The sequence below is a fragment of the Erpetoichthys calabaricus genome, chromosome 1 (assembly GCF_900747795.2).
Source record: "Erpetoichthys calabaricus chromosome 1, fErpCal1.3, whole genome shotgun sequence".
Classification (NCBI taxonomy): domain Eukaryota; kingdom Metazoa; phylum Chordata; class Cladistia; order Polypteriformes; family Polypteridae; genus Erpetoichthys; species Erpetoichthys calabaricus.
Window position 1 is genome coordinate 285,743,491 of NC_041394.2, and position 22,032 is coordinate 285,765,522.

At 38.9% G+C, this 22,032-nt stretch overlaps 1 protein-coding gene across 1 annotated transcript in view; it reads left to right on the forward strand.

Moving 5' to 3' along the window:
• The first annotated feature begins 4,054 nt into the window (after window positions 1-4,054).
• LOC114662582 (NADH-cytochrome b5 reductase 3-like) overlaps window positions 4,055-22,032 on the forward strand; it is a 1,047,486-nt gene continuing 1,029,508 nt past the window's right edge. Inside the window, exon 1 of the mRNA XM_028816139.2 lies at window positions 4,055-4,059. The gene's annotated coding sequence lies outside the window, so the exon portion shown is untranslated. The remainder of the gene's footprint in view (window positions 4,060-22,032) is intronic.

Sequence of the window (22,032 nt, forward strand, 5' to 3'; positions counted from 1 at the left end):
TTATGTATTAAGATGAACACAAAAAATTCCATTTTCATCCTGAAACATATAAATAGATTAAGCAGATAAAATATGTATATATTTGTATCGGCAAAATGAACAAAATCACTGTAGATTCCATTTCTTCATTTAAACCTAATCTGTGTCAGACATAATTTTGATGTTTCAACAATCGGCTCATTTATTGGTCAGCTGATGTCTAGTACATAGTTGAGCTAACAGAAATAATTTAAAAAAAAATTGATTCAAAGAGGCAAGAGACGCTTTCAGATTGCTCTGAAAAGATAACGAGATGTAAATGGTTCATCATGAACTAATAAAATATTAAATATTTTTTATCATTTTTTTTGCTTATTGCATTTTAAAAGAACAACAATGAGAAAACATTTTATGTTTGTATTTTTTAATAAAAATATGATAGCATAAGTTTAAGTTGTTTGGTGGGTTTTTTTTGTTTTTATTTTAATATCAAAAATACAAAAATTAAAAATAATTTTTTGGGGGGCCGGTAATACTATGTACAGAAAGGATCTCATTATAAAAGAGTTATTTTTCTTTGAATCTTGATCTGTGTACTGCAATTACATCCTCCTTGTCTGGTCAATGTTGGGTGGTCTTCTTGGAACTGTCTCTTCAAGCTTTGGGGATGTGTATGTTTTGCTTTTATCTTTCTTTGTTTTTAATACTTGCTTAACCAGGCCATGGCACATATAATGAGTTGTGGTTTCACCACACTGAACTAGGCCAAGCCTAAAATAAAATTGGTAAAGAAGTACTGATCATTCAAAAATAAGATACAATTGCAATTCTGACAGTATTTGGAATATACATAATTGTTAAATTGTGTGTAAAAACATTGATGGTCTCATAGTCTAAGATCACATTTATAAATGGCAAGTGGAACTTCAGAATTCCACTCATTCCAACACACTTTTGCCCACATGTCTTTTTTAACCTCTTTTTGTAGTTGCCTGCTTCCACTTGATGTTTTCATTATCATCCAATATGAATAGTTGAGTACTTGCCTTTATAGTGTGTCACGCACATGCGCATGCAAGGCAGTTAAAGGGCCTGAATGAGGGAAATTCCATGCCAGACCAGAGGAGGACAGAGTGCATTAACTCTCTTTTTCTCTTGCAGACCACTCTGAGGAACCCCGACAACATCACTTCCGGTTCCGGGGTCTGACGGTGTCACTTCCGGTTCCACCCCCAATGACCTCATTTCCTCTGCCTTCTTTCAAAACTTCCAATTTTCCACCTATGCACCAGTTCCATTTTGAACTCAGTGAAATTAGTTGCTTTACCTTGTTTGCAACCCACTTAAATATATGAGATGGCTACCTCAAACCTTTTTGGGATTCTTTTTGTCTTATTATTGTGACAAGTGCTAATGGCAAAGTGGATTCTCTTCTGTGTGTATTTTAGAATGGCACTATAATGTAACACTTCCAGGGTTCCTGATCAAAAAAAAAATCATGCCTTCATATCAGTTATTCAATCATGTCTCAATGTAACCCAATGGTGATGATTTTAAAGTTGTATATTCCAGATACATTTATTTATTTTGTTTTGTATAGCTTAAATATGTATATCGTATATTAAAGGTTTATGCCCACAAACAATGGATACATGCCGTGTGCTTGAACAGAGATATCTGATGAAGGTCACAAAGATGATTCTTCTCTAAAACCACAGAGGACAGAGCCCTGCATGCAGGTGAATCTTGTCTGTCCACTTTTTCCTTCTCTGTTCTTCTGCACTCAAGGTGGCATAGTAACATGTGTATTCCTTTCTATCATCAATAAAAAAGCAACACATGTTTGTGAGATTCAGCCGTTTTAAAAGAAAGACCAGCTATGTGATTCACTACTCAGATCATCTTCCTCGACAGCACCCTTGCATCCCCAGAGGTGTGGATTCACCTTGGAAATTCATCCCTAAGCACCATTATTGCAGCCCAGATGTAAATGGTGCCTCTGTTCTGTAGACAATTGGGCAATAATAACTGAAATAAGTCACACAATTGCTCACTTTGTTTCAATATACGGAAGCTTATTTTATTATTTCACATTACTTATTAATCAATTCTTTGATAATGGAAACCTGTGGATTAGAGGTCTAGCAAGAGAAAGATTGCAATCAAGTGACAAGAACTGAACAGATGTTTAGTTTAAGTCAAGTTAAAGTTTAGTAAATTTTGCACAAATGTTTTAGCGTAGGCAGTGTGATAGGGCAGAGCTGTCATTCCTACTTCATGGTGCTTGAGTCCGCATGGTATTTGCACGTTATCACCATGTATTTACAGATTGATTAGTATCAGTATGTTTTCTGTTTCAAAAATGCTGTCTTCAGTTCTTTTATTACCATATCGTCAGCAAGAATGACTTCATACCATACAATTTTCTAAGCACATTTAATCTTAAGCAAGGTTATGGGGGGGGGGGGTTGGGGGGTGGGGGGGGCAGTAGCCTGTCCCAGCAAGCAAAGGGTGTAAGGCAGGAACAGTCCCCTGGACCGAGTGCCAGTCCATTAAAGGGGAACACACTCACACACATGAACACACCATAAATTAGGGTCAATTTAGCATCGCCAGCCCACCTAACCTGAATGTCTTTGAACTAAGGGAGGAAACAGAAGCACCTGGGTGACAACCCATGCAGAAATGGAGACAACATACAAACTTCACACAGTAAGGATCTGGAACGTGAATCCTAAGCCTCCTTACTGCAAGACAGCAGTGCTACCACTATGCCACCAAAAGTGACTCTTTATGCATTAAAAAATGTGATAATTTGCTAATAATGGCTCTTTGATTGATTTTATTGTGGTTGAGCTGTATTACATCTATTTTACTGTGCATGCACGTGATATGCTATGAAAACTACAATGTTGAAATGGTTTGCCTCTTTCAAAAATCTACGGTTTTTGATTATGAGTCATTGAAATTGACATGGTCTGCCGATGAGATCAGTAAATCCAGTTGGCATGTGTGACATGCCTAATGACTAGAAGTCGTATAATGTGACATTGGCTTTACTCAGTCAAAACCTATAAGAATCTCAAAAGGACTTAGCTTACTTTCATTTTGGTTATTTTCAGCTATTATTTTCTAGAACATGAATTAAAATGAACCTCTCCTCAGACTATCGTACTCCTTTTACCATCTGACAAGTAGAATGAACCGAAAGTTTTTAATAATACGTTTGTTGTTATCCATCCAATTTGTCCTAGACTGACATCTGAATAGGTGTATAGTTATCAGTTTCCAGTTTTAACTTGTTCTGCATTACCTACAACTGTGCTTGATGCAAATCAGATGCACATCAATTCAGATAACTGAAGATAATACATTGAAAAAGGAATTGCCTGCATCTTACAAGAAATGTGGCTATTTCCTAAGATCTTGCTTATTCAAATACTCTTTTGGAAATTTACCCTGCATTACATTGAAACTTACAAAATCATAAAATGTGGATCCACTAATGTAGCAATTATCATTACAAGCAGGTTTTTAAATAGCTCCCAGTATTCCCTATTTCAGGACACTTGTTACTTGCATATTTGCACTTAGGGCTGAGTGGTGGCTCTGAGGCTAGGGAACTGCACTGGCAATCAGAAGGTTGCTGGTTTGAATCCCATAAATGCCAATAGGGACTCTGCTCTGTTGGGCCCTTGAGCAAGGCCCTTAACCTGCAATTGCTGAGCGCTTTGAGTAGTGAGAAAAGCGCTATATAAATGCAAAAAATTATTATTATTAATTAAATTATAGGGCTCACGCTGTGCCTTGATTCCTACATGACATACAGTCACATGCATTGCTGTGTACATTGGCAGAATTGTGGACATGAAGAATGGTCATGGTTTCCTAATACAAATATTTCTAATATGTCTATTTCACTTCTGACACCTTTTATGTAATTTTGTTTACTGACTACAGGTTTTGGTCTGTTTATTTGGTAATAGAAAAAAACGTGTTTGACTGAAGTGTAATTTTTAAAGTTTTGTTATTTCTAACAATATAAATAGACTGCCACTCCAAAACACAACAGAAACAGATGTAAATTCTAAAAAGAGGGTCTGGCTTTTTTTGTGGATAAAATAATTTGTAGATAAAACAAACAGCAGTGTACTAAAGACATGGATAAAAAAGTAACCCACACTTTCTAACACTATACAAATCACTATACAATTCAAATTTGAGAGAAAGCTAAATATGTCAATTGAATTCTAAAGTATACTAACTACCTATTAAGAAGTGTGAGCCTTTCCCTTCCACTATATGTTTTCTGTAACAATGGAGTTTGCAAAACAATGACACATATTTCAAACCCTGTGTCAAAAATAAGATCAGTTAGTTTACATAATAACATCGAAAGACTGTACTTAAGAATATCAAAGAACAGAGGATTATTTTAACAATTGTCATGAATGACAGGACAACCATAAAGATTTTGCTTGAATAGCTCCTTAATCAAAACCTAAAGTGCACCAACACTGCATGGCAAAAAAACAAGTACCCTATTGGTAAGATGGTTATGACATACATAATGGTTGTGTTTTAATGACCAATGGGCACATCCATGTCTTACACGTAAAGAAATAAAACAAACAAATGTGTAACAACCAAAAAAGTTATCTCTGATTTTATCTGTAGCTCTCTCCTGAAAGTCAAATTGTGATTCTTTTTATAATTGGTAGCAAATAGGGCTAATTAGATGCTTTTCTTTTATAACCCTGGGGGCATTATACTAGAGAGCTTTACAAAGGAATTATTTTTGCTTTTTTACTAACCAAAAAACAAATTTTACATATCAATTCACATATTAGTATTCCTTTTGCATTTTCTCTTTTCATCTGCTAACAAGAAATGGATTAAAATACAAACTGAAAAAAGCATGTTTAATTATACAGGATTATCCTGCATTTCTTTAAAAATTTTTAGATTAAATTATAGTTAAACCCATTAATTGCTGCAACTGGCATATATTTGCCTTGGACAATCCCTGTTAAAATCCCTTCTCTCCTCACTCTCATATAATTGTGCTTGACATCAATAGTTTAAATTATTTTGTTGTATTTCTAATTTCAGTAAAGCATACCATAATACACAATCATTATACTGTGACTTGGTCAGACTGTACTAACACATTTTCAATACCCATTTCTGACACATTTATTTATAAACAAATACAGTTATAAAATACAATCACTACTTTTAGAGTAGGTGACAGAATGGTACAATATCCTAGAGAATGGGTACAGATCACGGTTGCAGTCTACATGGAGTTTGCATGTTATCCCAGTATTTGTGTGGCTGTTCCTCTTAAGTCCCCAGTTTCCCCCTACATTTCAAACATATATACACACAGGGGCAGAGTGGTGCTGTGAGGCTAGGGATCTGCACCAGCAATCGAAAGGTTGCCAGTTCAAATCCTGTAAATCCCAGATATGACTCTACTCTATTGGGGCCTTGACCTGCAATTTCTTTCGTCCTGGGTAGGACGTTAATCTGCATCCAGCCGTCAAGCAGGTCCTCCAACTTACAGGGAAATCTTGAGGGTTGGTGGCAGGATTGGCACTCCAGCCAATGTAAAAAACCTCGTACTGTTCCAGTGTGGTTCTGAGGTGTCACCAACTGCACTTGGGACCCAATCCAAGCGGTTAGTTGTGTAGTGGGTGCAGCATTGCTCTATCAGCACATACTCCCAACCTCTATACTTTTCAGCCACAATATTAAAACCAACCAACTAATACTGTGTAGGTCCTCCTTGTGCTACCATAATAGTTTTGACCCGTCAAGGCTAAAGACGTCCTGTGGTATCTGGCACTAAGACATTAGCAGCAGGACCTGTAAGTTCTGAGGTGTTACCTCCATCATATCCCACAGTGCTCAATTAGATTGAGATCTGGGGAATTTGGAGACCAAATTAAAACTTCTTCCATTGCTTCATGGTCCAGTTCTGGCATCCATACACCCGTTTGTAGGTGCTTTCTGCAGTAGACGGGGTCAAAAACAGCAATCTGACAGGTCTGAGGCACTGCAGCCCTATATGCAACAAGTTGCAATGCACTATATGTTCTGACCCATTTCTCTCATCAGAATTAAGTTTTTCAGCAATTTTCAGCAATTTGTGCTACAGTAGCTCTTCTCTGGGATCAGACCAGACAGGCTAGCTTTTAGTGAGCCTTGGGCACCCATGACCCTGTTACCGGTTCACTGGTTGTCCTTTCTTGGACCACTTTTGGTAGGTACTAACCACTGCATACCTGGAGCATTTCACAAGACCTGCCATTTTGCAGATTCTCTGACCCAGTCATCTAACCTTGTCAAAATTGCTCAGATTCTAAGGTCTCATTTATACTTCACGCTCAGAACGTGTACGCACCTGCATCATGGCTGCCACGCATTCTGAGCGTTCATTTGATGCGTCCTCTGAGCAGGTCCTCAGAAATTAACGCGACACGTGCACAAGTTGTAGTACCAGCAAAAAGTCGGGGGGGGTATGGGCGCAGTGTGCTAAAAGTTGGAATGTGACGTCAGAGTCTCTGTTTACTATCTACAGTACATGTGACAGAAAGCCGCTTTGCGGATCCGACGAGATTGGTGGCCGCGCTTCGATATTTGATAAATGGTTCGATGTGGTGAAGCAAAATGCAGATGTATTCGTGGTGCTTTTATATTCAAGCGTTGCATATTCCCGTCTTCTGTGCCGTCTTTTTTTCTAAGTCTTCCTCTGCTCCTGACAGCAGCGAATTACCAGCAATAGATTGCCACACTGAGCACATTAAATGTATGATATTCCAACTTTCTGCACATTTAGAATCCTTAGATTTATACTTGATATCACTTTCATGATGAAAAGCATTAAAGTATGTATATTACATTTTACAGATAAATTGGTAATTTCATTTAAATAATGAATACTGTTAATAATTACACACATGGGAGTGACACAGTGGCGGAGCGTTAGCGCAGTCACGTCGCTGATATTCCCTGCCTGGAGTTTACACGTTTTCCTGCTGGGTTTCCTCAGTGTGCTCCATTTTCCTTCCAAAGATATGCAGATTTGGGGATTTGGTGCCGCTAAAATGACGCTAGTGTATGTGAGTGCTTGTATTCACCTTGCAATGACCCGAGGCCTCGTTCAGGGATTGTTTCTCACTCGTGCCCAATGCTTGCTGGAATGGACACATCCCTGCATTTAATCAATAAACATCGTTTTCAGAGATATTGGAGTAAGGTGTCATCGGAATTTAATGGGTGTTCTAGGCAATACACAACACAGAGAAGCCGAACATGTTCTTACCATGATAATATCTCGCACTGCCACCTTGCAGATTCCTCCAGATTTACATAAAGTACGCGGGCAAGTATAAACATTACAACGCTTGCGTAGCAGGAGCGTCCACTGCAGCATGCGTCGTGTCGCCTGAAGTATAAGCCTTACACTTCTCATTTTTCCTTCGTCCAACACATCACTTACTAGAACTGACAGTTCATTTGCTGCCTTATATTCCCCACCCATCGTCTGGTGCCATTGTAAAGAGATAATCAATACTATTCACTTCACCTGTCAGTGGTTTTAATGCTGTGCTGATCGGTGTACTAGTTTAATGATAACTTTAAATAACCTTGGTATTAGTGAATTTGGAAACGCATATGGATGTGCCCAATGATTCACTTGTGTTCATTTTACTCACAAGGCTCCTGGGATAGGCTGCACTTATCTTATACTCTGAAATTGTATTATATTTGTTAAGCAAAATATTGAATTGAAAGCTATAGACTGGAATAGGGGTTATTTTGTCCATTAATGTAAATTAAAAAATCAAATACTCTAATAAAGAAATTATTAGTCAAAATATAGGTGTATTTAATTTTTAAAATCTGATTTCCATAAATGTATGGACATCTATATGGCTGGGCAGCCAAAAGCATGAAATACATTGGGTAACAATTTATTAGTTGCTCAAATGACTCTTTTGGCAGTGAAACATTAGTCAGATTAATTGTTCAATTAACTGAATTTGTAAAAGTGACAATGACAATAAAGATCTATCTATCTATCTATCTATCTATCTATCTATCTATCTATCTATCTATCTATCTATCTATCTATCTATCTATCTATCTATCTAATTTAGAACCTTAACATTTAATTAAGCAGAAGAAAATAAAAAATTGGAAAGCACTAACAGAACTCATGGCAAGACCCTAAGAGCCTGAAATAGTCATTACAAATAGAAAACAAATGGGCATTGCTCCATTTTTTAAGCTTTCAGTTGCACAAAAGGCCTTTTCTGCAAAAAAGAACAGACTTAACAGACCATAAGAAATGCCAGTTTCTCCCCCACCCAGCACTCCTGAAGGATTCCTTTTGTGTTGCTGACCTATTCTGCAACTCTACCAATACTGGCCAGCTTGCTTCTGAGTTTTCTGATAACAAGTGGTGTTAATCAAAGGTGAGGTGACATTTTTGCAGAGACTCCTGCAGACAAAAAGGTGACTTGGTCCTTCCAGTATAACCAAGTGTCAGTCCATGCTCCTGGTTCTCACTGCATCAACTCCTTTCTTTCTGAATCAATTCCAGCAGGATTCAGCTTTTGTTTAATAGCAGAACATAACATTTTTATGGGTACATGAAGTCCAGGGATTATTGTGAGCAGCTGAAAAGAAAATAAAATGAGCAGGAGGGAATATTTAAGAGGGAAGACAAGGGAATAGTCAAAGGATTGTAAAAGTCACAATCAGGAAGAGCAAAAATCCCAAACATCTCAAATTTAAAGGGTGAAAATTTGGAAAAAAGTTAGGGACAAAAGCGGGGTTGTTACTATAAGATCATTTCTAGCAGAGCTGACCACCACTAGAGACCTTTTGAAGATTTTTATTAAGCAAGGAATAGCAAACATGCTGAACGCCAGCATATTTATACCAGAATGTTAAGTGACAAAAATTCATATTTCATAAAGAGAATTTAAATTTCTATTGTCTTTTTTTAAAAAAACATCCTGTTTTTCTCTGTGAAGTATCAGCAGACACAGTAAAGGGCTCAACAGTCAGAAAATGCCACAGTATGGACAAAGGACCATGTGACACAGACAGAGTGCATTCCACTGTAAGCGATGCTCTTAACGTGAACTTGGAGCAACAGCATGCAACTCAACACAGCATTTGACATCTTCCTCAAAGGCTTGGAATCATAAAACTGTGTATTTGTACCAAGATAGATTAGAACTCAAAGCTTGCAGCTATTAACAGCCAGCTGAAGACCCACTTTATCACGTTTCATTGTCACTATGCAACTAACTCCTGATTATCTCTGTTGGCTAAACCTCTGTCTTTTACAAGTCTGTTACTAAAACTACCTGCATCGCAGCCTAACGGTTTCACCGTCTTTCACCCAAGTCTGGGCTTAGTGTGTAGAATATATGTTCAATTTGTACTGCATTTATATGGATATATGTCTCAATTCAGGGTTTGTATTCTGTTCTGTTAACTTTAAATCCTGTCACTACCAAAATATACTAGTGTCTAACAATAAGTATTGAACTGCGTTTCATGTATGTTAAATAGTTTCATACTACTTTATTTTCTTTATGCTTTAACCAAATCTGTGTCTTTATAGGTACTTGGTAGGTATATCACACTCATATAATATTTCCACAGGCGGTCATTAGTGTTAAATGAAGGTGATGTGATTTATGTCCTGTTTTTGTTAAAGGAGTATCTTAGAGTTTAAACATTCTACTTGATTCTACTTGGCTTCTATTGATAAGACAACTAATGATTTCTGTAAAGCTGTTAATATGTTGGCTAAGTAAGGGTCATCAAAACGTCACCAGACATGACCTAAGTCTTATTTGGTATGAACTAAGCCATTTGGGACTGATTTATGATGCAGTTAAGAGAAGGGTGAGATGCGCTTTTAAACCTATATGGATTGCATACTGTGTTAATTGGGTATTCAGGACTTTAATGTTACAGTAAGTCTCGATCAGCTTGATAACACTAATAAAGATCTCCTTTTGTTAAATTAAACTATTGTGGCTTCCACAAATGCTAAGAAAAGCTGACTGTGGCATCACACTGAAATTCTGAAAATGAAATTCTAAATGAAGAAGCTTGTAAAACTAAAAAAATCCTGAAAAGATCTACATGAACAAAAACAGTCAGGCTCTTCATTATTAAATGTGTGTCTGCCTATTTTATGCATATGTTTATACATAATCGTTAACTTTATCAACAAGCCATATTACTCAACATTGCTTCTTAAATCGAATGTGTTTCAGTTACCTTGATATGCAGTAAATCTAATGGCTTTACAGAGAAAGGTGACTTGTATATCTGTAGTACTAGGGTGTTGTACTGTGTTAGCCATTATGAATGTAGAGAAAAGCCAAGCAAAATGACACCTTTTATTGGCTAACTAAAAAGATTACAATATGCAAGCTTTCGAGGCAACTCAGGCCCCTTCTTCAGGCAAGATGTAATCTTCAGGCTAGATGATTACATCTTGCCTGAAGAAGGGGCCTGAGTTGCCTCGAAAGCTTGCATATTGTAATCTTTTTAGTTAGCCAATAAAAGGTGTCATTTTGCTTGGCTTTTCTCTACAGAGAAAGGTGAGAAAATTAGAGTGTGAGCCTTACCCAAACATTTTAATCATCATTCAGAACTTACAAAAGCAAAGTAAAGACAATAGTTGATTAATTGATTAACATTAATTGATCCTTTCTTAATTTCTCTTGCATCTCCTACAAAAGCAAGATTTGAAAGAAACAAAAAGTACAAAAAATATATATACATATATAGTGTCTTTTAATATACTCAACTTTGTGCCTAAATTTGCATGACATTATGAAACATCTATATGACTAGGAATATACTTTCAGGAGAAATTAAAAGGAAATTATACAGTAGAAAGACGTCTCATTGTTTTCTTAGGTGCAAGTCCCTGTTACTGCAAACTTGTTAAACCTGATAACTTGACATCTCCTTAGCTGAAACACTGGGAATGAAACCACTCAAGCATGTGAAATATGTTTTGTTTAGGCAACTGACATTAAGTTATCTCAGTAAGAAGCAAATTAATTTGACAATGGGGACCTTGTACAGCAAATGAATTTCAAAACTGTTTATTTGCATGAACCACTCTGGTTGTTATTTGAAGATTCCCCTGTTTATTTGTGCACAATCCCTCAATAAATAGTAATACAAAGAAGGCTTCAACTAGAAATTAAAGTGCAACTCATACACACTTAAAACTGCCACATACCTCCTGAAATCCCCTAAGGTATCCATGCAACACTGCATCGTAACACATAGGCCACTGATATGGTTTAGCCCCGTCAGGTGGCCTTCTGCTGATATTTTGATTTGCTTTCTGGTTAATCACCAGCAAAGCATCAGCTGTCTTGTATTTTCTATCTTATCCTTGTTCTTTTGTCTCAACAACTGCCTTTTCTGTTTTGTCTGCACAACTTATTAAACATCAAGGACAACTGCTGACCTTGAGTCCTTTTTTCTGTGCAGCCGGAACTCCTAACCGCACAATGTGTTTGGTAGTCTCTGTAGTTCCACAAAACACTGGCTGCGTGTATGGCTGTTTGCTCTTTAATTGTCCTCTTCATGTTTACAAAAGCTTGACTTGGTCTAACAGTGGATTGCTTTTCATTTCTTGCCTGCCTTCTGTTACTGTAGAAGCATTAGGAAAGTTGCCCAAAAGACTGCTGGGATTTAGTTGTGAGGTAATGGTTCCTAAGTGGAATGTTTTGTAGGAGTGATTGACCAGGTGAAGATAAGCAAAAGGAAGGAGGCAAAACTCATGGTTACGTACTGGCAAAGGTCAAAAAAATGCTAGAGGCCAAAAATATCTAAGATGAAAACCCAACTTAATATAAAAATGTTTAGTCAAAAAGAAACAAAGCAAAGGTCAAAACCATAAGTAGAACCTTAAAAGCATAATCTCCTTAAACATCCAAAAGGCTGGATGCTCACGTTAAGGGGCCACTATTTTTTATATTGTTTCTGTGATCATATCAGTCTGTGCAACATTGGCAGTTATGTGGATTTGCACAAAATGGACATGGCAATGAAAAATAAAAACTTATTAAATGGAAGTCTTAATGTTTCCCCTTTTTGTGCTTTCCCTAGTTGTAATTATTCTAATTACAGTAGAGTCTTGCTTATCCAACCTTCGCTTATCCAACATTCTGTATTATCCGACGTTCCACTGCAAAAAAAAAAACAAAAAAAAAAACGCATCAATCGGCAACAAGAACTGCAAGTTGCGAGCGTGAGCATAGTCTATTTTTTGTTGCTAAGTTCATTTTTTTCAGTTAAATTTTTCTGTTGTTTTGTTGTAAAACATGATTACAGTGGATTATGTGGCTGGCCCTCTCTGGCGTGCGTGTCTCTCACGCGCGTGTGTGTGTGCATGTGCGTGTGCGTCTATCTCGTGCACATCTGTGTGCGTGCATCACTCTCTCGTGCGTGCGTGCGTGCATGCATGTGTGTGTGTGCGTGCATGCATCTCTCTCGCGCATGTGTGTGCGTGCATCTCTCTTGCATGTGTGTCTCTCTCGCATGTGTGTGTGCGTGTGTCTCTCTTGTGCATGTGTGTGCGTGTATCACTCTTTCTCTCGCGCGTGTGTCACTCTTTCTCTTGCGTGTGTGTGCGTGTGTCTCTCTTTCTCTCGCGCATGTGTGTGTGCATGTGTCTGTCTTTCTCTCACGCGTGTGCATGTGTCTCTCTCGCATGTGTGTGCATGTGTGTGCATGTGTCTCTCTCTCTTGCGCGTGCATGTGTCTGTCTCTGTCTCTCTCTCGCGCTCTTTCTCTAACGCTGCACAGGGAATGCACAGGGAGAGACTGAACATGTGTGGAAATCATCGGCGCGCACAAACCGAAAGGGAAACTGGCTTGTTCCTATACTGAGTGTGTGGTCGTGCACAGAGGCAAAAGTTTGGCAAACTTTTTGGTCATAACCCGATTTGTACATGTTCAGAGATGTTCGTGAACTGAGGTTCCATTGTATTAGGCTCGTAATGTGTAAAATTATAACATAGTTTGACGTTTAATAGGCTTTTTCTTAACACCTCCCATTATCGGACATTTTTGCTTATCCGACGTTCTGTCGGCCCGTTTATGTCGGATAGATAGATAGATAGATAGATAGATAGATAGATAGATAGATAGATAGATAGATAGATAGATAGATAGATAGATAGATAGATAGATAGATACTTTATTAATCCCAAGGGGAAATTCACATACTCCAGCAGCAAAAAATATTAAATTAAAGAGTAATAAAAAATGCAGGTAAAAAACAGACAATAACTTGAATAATGTTCAACGTTTACCCCCTCTGGTGGAATTGAAGAGTCGCATAGTTTGGGGGAGGAATGATCTTCTCAGTCTGTCAGTGGAGCAGGACAGTGACAGCACTCTGTCGCTGAAACTGCTCCTCTGTCTGGAGATGACACTGTTTAATGGATGTAGTGGATTCTCCATAATTGATAGGAGCCTGCTGAGTGCCCGTTGCTCTGCTATGGATGTCAAACCGTCCAGCTCTATGCCAACAATAGAGCCTGCCTTCCTCACCAGTTTGTCCAGGCGTGAGGCATCCTTCTTCTTAATGCTGCCTCCCCAGCACACCACTGCGTAGAAGAGGGCACTCGCCACAACCATCTGATAGAACATCTGCAGCATCTTACTGCAGATGTTGAAGGATGCCAGTCTTCTAAGGAAGTACAGGCGGCTCTGTCCTTTCTTGCACAGAGAATCAGTATTGGCAGTCCAGTCCAATTTATCGTCCAGCTGCACTCCCAGGTATTTATAGGTCTGCACCCTCTGCACACAGTCACCTCTGATGATCACGGGGTCCATGAGGGGCCTGGGTCTCCTAAAATCCACCACCAGTTCCTTGGTTTTGCTGGTGTTCAGTTGTAGGTGGTTTAAGTTGCACCATTTAACAAAGTCCTTGATGAGGTTTCTATACTCCTCCTCCTGCCCACTCCTGATGCAGCCCACGATAGCAGTGTCGTCAGCAAACTTTTGCACGTGGCAGGACTCCGAGTTATATTGGAAGTCCGATGTATATAGGCTAAACAGGACCGGAGAAAGTACAGTCCCCTGCGGCGCTCCTGTGTTGCTGACCATAATGTCAGATCTGCAATTCCCGAGACGCACATACTGAGGTCTGTTTGTAAGATAGTCCACGATCCATGCCACCAGGTATGAATCTACTCCCATCTCTGTCAGCTTGTCCCTAAGGAGCAGAGGTTGGATGGTGTTGAAGGCGCTAGAGAAGTCTAGAAACATAATTCTTACAGCGCCACTGCCTCTGTCCAAGTGGGAGAGGGATCGATGTAACATATAGATGATGGCATCTTCCGCTCCCACCTTCTCCTGGTATGCAAACTGCAGAGGGTCGAGGGCATGTTGGACCTGTGGCCTCAGGTGGTGAAGCAGCAGCCGCTCCATGGTCTTCATCACATGTGATGTTAGAGCGACAGGCCGGAAGTCATTCAGCTCACCAGGACGTGATACCTTTGGGACTGGGGTGATGCAAGATGTTTTCCAAAGCCTCGGGACTTTCCCCTGTTCCAGGCTCAGGTTGAAGATGCGCTGTAGAGGACCCCCCAGCTCTGATGCACAGACCTTCAGCAGTCGTGGCGATACTCCATCTGGACCTGCTGCTTTGCTGGCACGAAGTTTCCTCAGCTCTCTGCTCACTTGCGCTGCTGTAATTGTGGGTGGGGATGTCTCTCCTATGTTGGTATCAACAGAAGGATGTGTAGAGAGTGCAGTACTCCGAGGTGGGAGTGAGAGTGGGTTAGGGTGGTCAAACCTGTTAAAGAAGATGTTCATTTGGTTTGCTCTCTTCACATCTCTCTCGATGGTGGTACCCCGCTTCGAGCTGCAGCCAGTGATGATCTTCATCCCATCCTACACTTCCTTCATGCTGTTGTTCTGCAACTTCTGCTCCAGCTTTCTCCTGTACTGCTCCTTCGCTGCCCTGAGCTGGACTTGGAGTTCCTTCTGCACGCGCTTTAGCTCATGCTGATCACCGTCTTTAAAAGCCCTTTTTTTCTGGTTCAAAAGGCCCTTGATGTCACTTGTAATCCATGGCTTGTTGTTAGCATAGCAGCGTACAGTTCTTACTGGAACTACAGTGTCCATACAGAAGTTGATGTAGTCAGTAGAGACTCTACTGTATTACTTATTTTCATGCCACTAATTTGTTTATCTTGGGATCTGCCAACATGTATATTTCATGAATCCTATGGCCATATTGTTGTTAGCATTCCTCCCTCTTTGCTGATACATGAGAACTAAAAGTCACATTGCATGACATCACCATCACAATAGTATATCGATGATCTAAGACTGTGTATTTGTGAGAAAACGTTTCTCTGAGCTTTATGTAAAAGACTTTGAGTTTTTTTTAAGTTTTTTTACTTTTTGACGACAACATTTTGGGCTAGGTTGTTCAGACAACTTTTTGAGGTTTGGTTTTAATCCCCGTGTGTTTTTGAATACACTAAACAAAACCTGACTTAAAATGATGGCATGTTGATGTCATTAAAGTAATATTTAAAGTAGAAAAGGCCATAAAACTGCACTAAAATTGTACAGTAACATGTAGAAATGAATAAGTAGTTGTCAATAATAAATATAATACTGGTACTTCCACTTATTATGCCTTCACTGCAGAGTTTTTTGGTTTTGAACTTCTTTTTTTCTTACACAAAGTTCTATATTCTTCCCTAAAACTCCTTATTTTTGAGAGATTTCCTGCTTTTTTTTTTACACAATTTGACTTCTGTCGCTCATATCTCTATATATATAAATTTACATAGCACATATACAGTATGTGTATTGTGAAGCTATAAGAAAGAGACAACACTCTCACAAAGTTTTGGGGTTTTACCTTACCCATGTAGTGAAAAGGTCCAATAGTCTTCCTCAGACTCGTACATTCAAACATGGAATTACAACCAGGACATTATATTAGTGAAAGAGTCGGATTTAAATAAGAAACGGACAGGAAATTATATACAACAGGTATGATGGGAAAATCCAGGAAGTGATGTCATCAGAACGGGACAGAAGGGAGGTAGTGGTTATTGTAAACACGGAAAGGACATCGAGTTCAGGTCTTCGTAAAGGCTTGTTTACTCGTCTGTTTTCCTGCTGAATAAAAGAGAGAGGTGTTAGTACTCTGTTCCAAACCTGTTTTCTGTGAATTATCGTGCTCCGTTGAGTAAAAGGAACCTCTGTATGTCTGTCCGTTTTTCACGAGAGAACTATTTCACGGATTTAGATCGGGTTTTTTTCTATAATTTGCTTGAGCATTTCGGTTGATTTTGCGACATTTCTCATTTTGCTATGTATCATAGTTTGCTTGTGGTACCGATTTATTTGAGTGAATCTGAGAGACACGCAGTGGGCCAAGGAGAGAGGGGCACAGCCCTCCTCACTCATGCACCAGCCTCGGGGAGTACCTTACCTCTGCTTAGCTAGCAAACGAGAGAAATACTTAATGGATTTAGATCAGTTTTTTTTTCTATAATTTGCTTGAACATTTCGGTTGATTTTGCGACTCCTATCATCGCACTAAGAATCATAGTTCACTTGGAGAAGCAAAATATTTGAGCTAATCCGAGACAGAGGCTGCAGGCCGAGGAGAGGGGGAAGCATGACATCAGGAGTGGGGAGCCGGGCAGGGCCCTCCTCACTGTCCTTTTTCACTAATACATGGGCGGAGCCCCCGGGCACAGCTAGTACTATATATAACATCAATAAATCAGTTGGGCTAATAGGCAAATGTTTTTTTTTTCACCGTTGAGAAAAAATTGTTCTACTTAAATTATGCCTAATTCATAAACTCAAAAGTACAAAATTGGCTTTTTTGATTCCTAGTCATCCAGCTGTTAATCAAGCTCTTTTTTAATGATCAGCAAAGACAGAGGACTTTTTGGAGCTTGTTGCAGTTTTACCACAATTTTTGAGACTAAAATTTTTCTCAGAATCATTAAGATTTTCATATTACAAATATTGCTTTTGTCAAGCAGATCTTTGTGGGTATTGCTATTAACTAACCTTTACTTTGATTTTGTCTTTATTAACAGCAGAATTCTTTCAGCTTAATGGTGAATCACATGCTTGAGGACATCAGTGGAAATGCATTTAGGACTGAAACCAGGAAGCACTTCTTTACACAGAATAGCAATCTGGAACAAACTCCCAAGACATACAGTTGAAGCAGAAACCTTGAGAACTTTTAAGAAGTATCTGGATGAGATATCTGGACAGCTTAGCTGCTAGCTAAATAAACAAGCTTGATTGCCTGAAAGATCTCCTCTGATTTGTCACATTTCTTATGTTCCTATGTTCTGAAATATTTTCTTTTCTTTTGTCTGCTTATACTGGCAAAGTGAAATTATGGCATTCAGATTATGAAAGGTTAAATGTTCAGATGAAGAGAATTAATGAAGAGCTTAAGTGTCATCTCCTTATCACATATCCTCTTTTAATAAGACATCACACAACTACTATTGGTGGAATTTCTTAGAAATCTTTTAAAGATTATTACAACAGAAATATAATCTTTCAACTGTGTCCTTGTCACACTACTATGAACTAAAGACCACAAAAAGAATGTTTCTTCACTTCCTTGGCTATAACTATTCTGTCCCTTCAGTTGAGCTTCAACAGATAAATGGCCAAGGGGGAATAACTAGTAACATTATTTGGCTTAGGGGTCAAGAACACAATAAGCAGCAGAAAGACAAAGAGAAATAGTCAGGGGTCAGGAGCAGCAAAAAATTGGAATAAAACTAGGCCAGAAAGAGTGTCATTGTAGTTTGATGAAAGGCTAAAAAAGAACACATGTAAGCAACAAGCATGGAATGGATCTAATAACTGAAATTACTAAACATCAGGAACCATTAAAATATTAAAGGAATAATGATCAAAACATTCCAAATTGCAGATGATTGATCACTTGTGCTATGTAAAGCAATTGGAAGGCATATCCAATGTGAGGTATGATAGTGTTTTTTTCTTTATGCTGAAAGTAAAGAGGCCATAAAGGGCACAATACAAAATGAAAAAAATGCACAGAGTTAAAAAGAAGTGTAAAATCTGAAAGAGTTTAAACAATAGCAAAAAGTCACTGCATAAAATAAAAGAAATTGCGTTAATGTTGAAAAAAGTGCATAAAATTTAAAACACAAATGTATGATAATAAAACAAGAAAGAATGTAAAAAATATTCTACATGCAGGTTAGGTGCATTGGCGATCCTAAATTGTCCCTAGTGTGTGCTGATGACTGGCTAAATATCATACTAGAACGCATTTCTGAATGCAGAAAAGGAAAAGAAAAACACTAATCAAATAATTATATCAAAGAGACGACTTATTGACTGGTTGGAATAAAGACTTTTAGTCACAGCTGTACTTCAGGATGGAACTTGAGAACCACTGGTCTAGATTGAAAGACATTCTCACTAAGGATTCATGTCTTAGACACATAACTACAAAATAAACTCATAAGACTGTGTTTGTTGCCACCCAAACAGAAGATGTTTTAATTTTGATACACTGTTGGTGGTTCTAAGGCTATCATAACATGATAGAGTGGAGTTTGAAGCCAACAGAGTGTCACAACGTGGTAGCATGAATGTAAAATAACTTTAAGGCACTCACATTTTATGTGAGTTATCTGTGCCGTATTTTGATATGATTCCCTGCTACCTTACCTAATACAATAACACTTTTGCTGCCTGCTGTTCTCACTGTGTGTCATCTTTCCTCATGTGGGAGCCACTTCTCATGTGTGATCAGGGAGAACAGATTGTTGAGAGGTGGAACTACCCATGGCTGGATATTTTATTGTTTGTTGCTTTTTCATAAGAGTAATTACTACAGGTATCCATGGGATGAAATGTGATGAAAAGAGTTTAGCACTAATTTTATGGTGAATAAAAACTTTAGTGAGCACTTACCATAGCATGGTATAGGCCTCACAATCTAATTGGCTGAGGAATTAGCTAAAATCTTATGTAAGTAGTGTGTTAGGCTTCAGGTGGTGGTGTAATGTAGTGAGTAGTCGGTGTTTGGTTGTGTTGTTGAGTTTTTATACTTTAGCTGTACTTGGCTGTTTAAAAAAGAGATTTTCCTATACAGTAATCCCTCGCTATATCGCGCTTCGCCTTTCGCGGCTTCACTCCATCGCGGATTTTATATGTAAGCATATTTAAATATACTGTATATCGCGGATTTTTTGCTGGTTCGCGGATTTCTGCGGACAATGGGTCTTTTAATTTCTGGTACATGCTTCCTCAGTTGGTTTGCCCAGTTGATTTCATACAAGGGATGCTATTGGCAGATGGCTGAGAAGCTACCCAGCTTACTTTTCTCTCTCTCTTGCGCTGACTTTCTCTGATCCTGATGTAGGGGGATTGAGCAGGGGGGCTGGTCGCACACCTAGACGATACGGACGCTCGTCTAAAAATGCTGAAAGATTATCTTCACGTTGCTATCTTTTGTGCAGCTGCTTCCTGAAACGACATGCTGCACAGTGCTTCGCATACTTAAAAGCTCGAAGGGCACGTATTGATTTTTGATTGAAAAACAAACTCTGTCTCTCTCTCTCTTTGTCTGCTCCTGACGGACGGGGTGTGAGCTGCCGCCTTCAACAGCTTTGTGCCGCGGTGCTTCGCATACTTAAAAGCCAAACAGCCCTATTGATTTGTTTGCTTTTCTCTATCTCTGTGACATGATCTGCTCCTGATGCGCACTCCTTTGAAGAGAAAGATATGTTTGCATTCTTTTAATTGTGAGACGGAACTGTCATCTCTGTCTTGTCATGGAGCACAGTTTAAACTTTTGAAAAAGAGACAAATGTTTGTTTGCAGTGTTTGAATAACGTTCCTGTCTCTCTACAACCTCCTGTGTTTCTGCATAAATCTGTGACCCAAGCATGACTATATAAAAATAACCGTTTCTACTTCGCAGATTTTCTTATTTCGCGGGTGGCTCTGGAACGCAACCCCTGCGATGGAGGAGGGATTACTGTTTAGCCATATTTTACTGTCTCAGTTATAAGAGCTCTTGTGTTATTGAGTGGTGTAGTTAGTGGTTGTATAGAGCCTGATTATTTTTTGCTTTTTATGTACTCTTAACGATATTTCTTTTTATTTGGCTGAATGGATTAAAGTGTTGAAAAGTCTAATCCTTGCCATATTTTAGTCTATCTTTGATCATTTTTTTTGCTTATTTTTTTTTCACTGAGTATCTGTACTGTGTCTGATTATTTTTGCATTTGACCCCTTGCACTGCTTATTTTGTCACTATGTTAAGAGCTTTTATTTGTTTTTCTCTACCTAAGTTTTTGGAACTTTGACCTTAATAAAAATATGTATTTTTTGTAACATCTGTTTGGTTTCTTTGGGTACAGCTGATATTGTAATGGACCATGGTTAATGAGCGCTAAATGAGCCAACACTAATGTTCTAAGACCATTTGTAACTCTTAAGCTTGTAGATTAGATTCAATCAGTTTAGATAAACTTTATCAATCCCAAGGGGTAATTCGCATGCATACAGAAACAGAAACATAAGAACAAGGATTCAGAACCATAGGACAAATAATACAACCAATCAATCAATCAATATGTAAATAATTAATAAATAAATGTATATTGCTCAGAGAGTATTTCAAAATAAACTTAATGAGTGTCCTGGAAGGTAGGATTGAAATGCCTGATAGCACTGGGAAGAAAAGACCCTCAGAGGCACTTCTTAGCACACCATGGTAGAATGAGCTTGTGGCGAAAAGTGGTCCAAGTTAGTGATCCAGGAGGGGATGGATTGGATTTTTCATGATGGTATTCAATTTTGCCATTATCCTCTTTTCTACAACAGCTTCCAGTGTGTCCAGGGTTTGTCCTCTAATGGCACAGGCTTTCCTGATAAGTTTATTCAGGAATTGTGCTTCTTTTGATCTCAAGAACTTTCCAGGAGGCTGCAGCATAGAACACCACACAGGCTACTATGGATTGGTAGAACATTTCCAGTAGCTTGTTGTACACATCAAAAGACCAAAGTCTCCTTAGCAAGTGCAGTCTGCTCTGGCCCTTCTTATATAGTGCCACTCTGTTTTCAGACCAGTCCACTTTGTTGTTTATATGGCACACTAGTTACTTGTAGTTTTGCACCACTTCCACGTCCTCCCCCTGGATAGTGACAGGTCTCAGGGGCTCCTTGGTACACCTAAAGTACACCATCAGCTCCTTTGTCTTGCTGATGCTGCGTTGCAATTTGTTGCCCCTGAACTACAAGACCAAGTCCTCCACAACCTTCTTGTACTCTGACTCGTCTCCATTATTAATGCAGCCCATGATGGTTGAATTATCTGAAAATTTTTGTAAATGGAAAGTGCTAGTATTGTGCTGGAAATCTGTTGTGTACAGGGAGAACAGGAAGGGAGACAGGACAGTTCCCTGACATGCTCCATTATTACACACCACCATTTCTGACGCACAGACACTCAGCCACACAAACTGCGGTCTGTTGGTCAGATCTGGTAGTCCATGATCCAGGAGATTGTGGGGGCATGAAGATGCAAAGCTTTCTCCCAGTCAAAGAAGCAGAATGATGTTAAAAGCATCAGGAACATTATCCTGACTGTGGTGCCAGCTTTGACCAAGTGGGAGCAGGCTGTGTGGAGCGTATAGAGGGAGAGCATCTTCCACACCTATATTTGCCTAATAGGCAAACCGCAAGGGATCCAGATGTTCTGAAACCAAGGGTTGTAGCTGTTTTATGACCAGCCTCTCAAATGCCTGCATTATGTATGAAGTAACAGCAACTGGTCGGAAGTCCTTGGAATCGCTGAAATTACCTTTCTTTGGCACTGGGAACACACAGGATGTTTTCCACAACTGGGGAACCTTCTGCAAATTTAGGAAAAGGGACAACAGGAGTTATAGGACCCCAGAGCTGGATAGCACATGTTTTTCA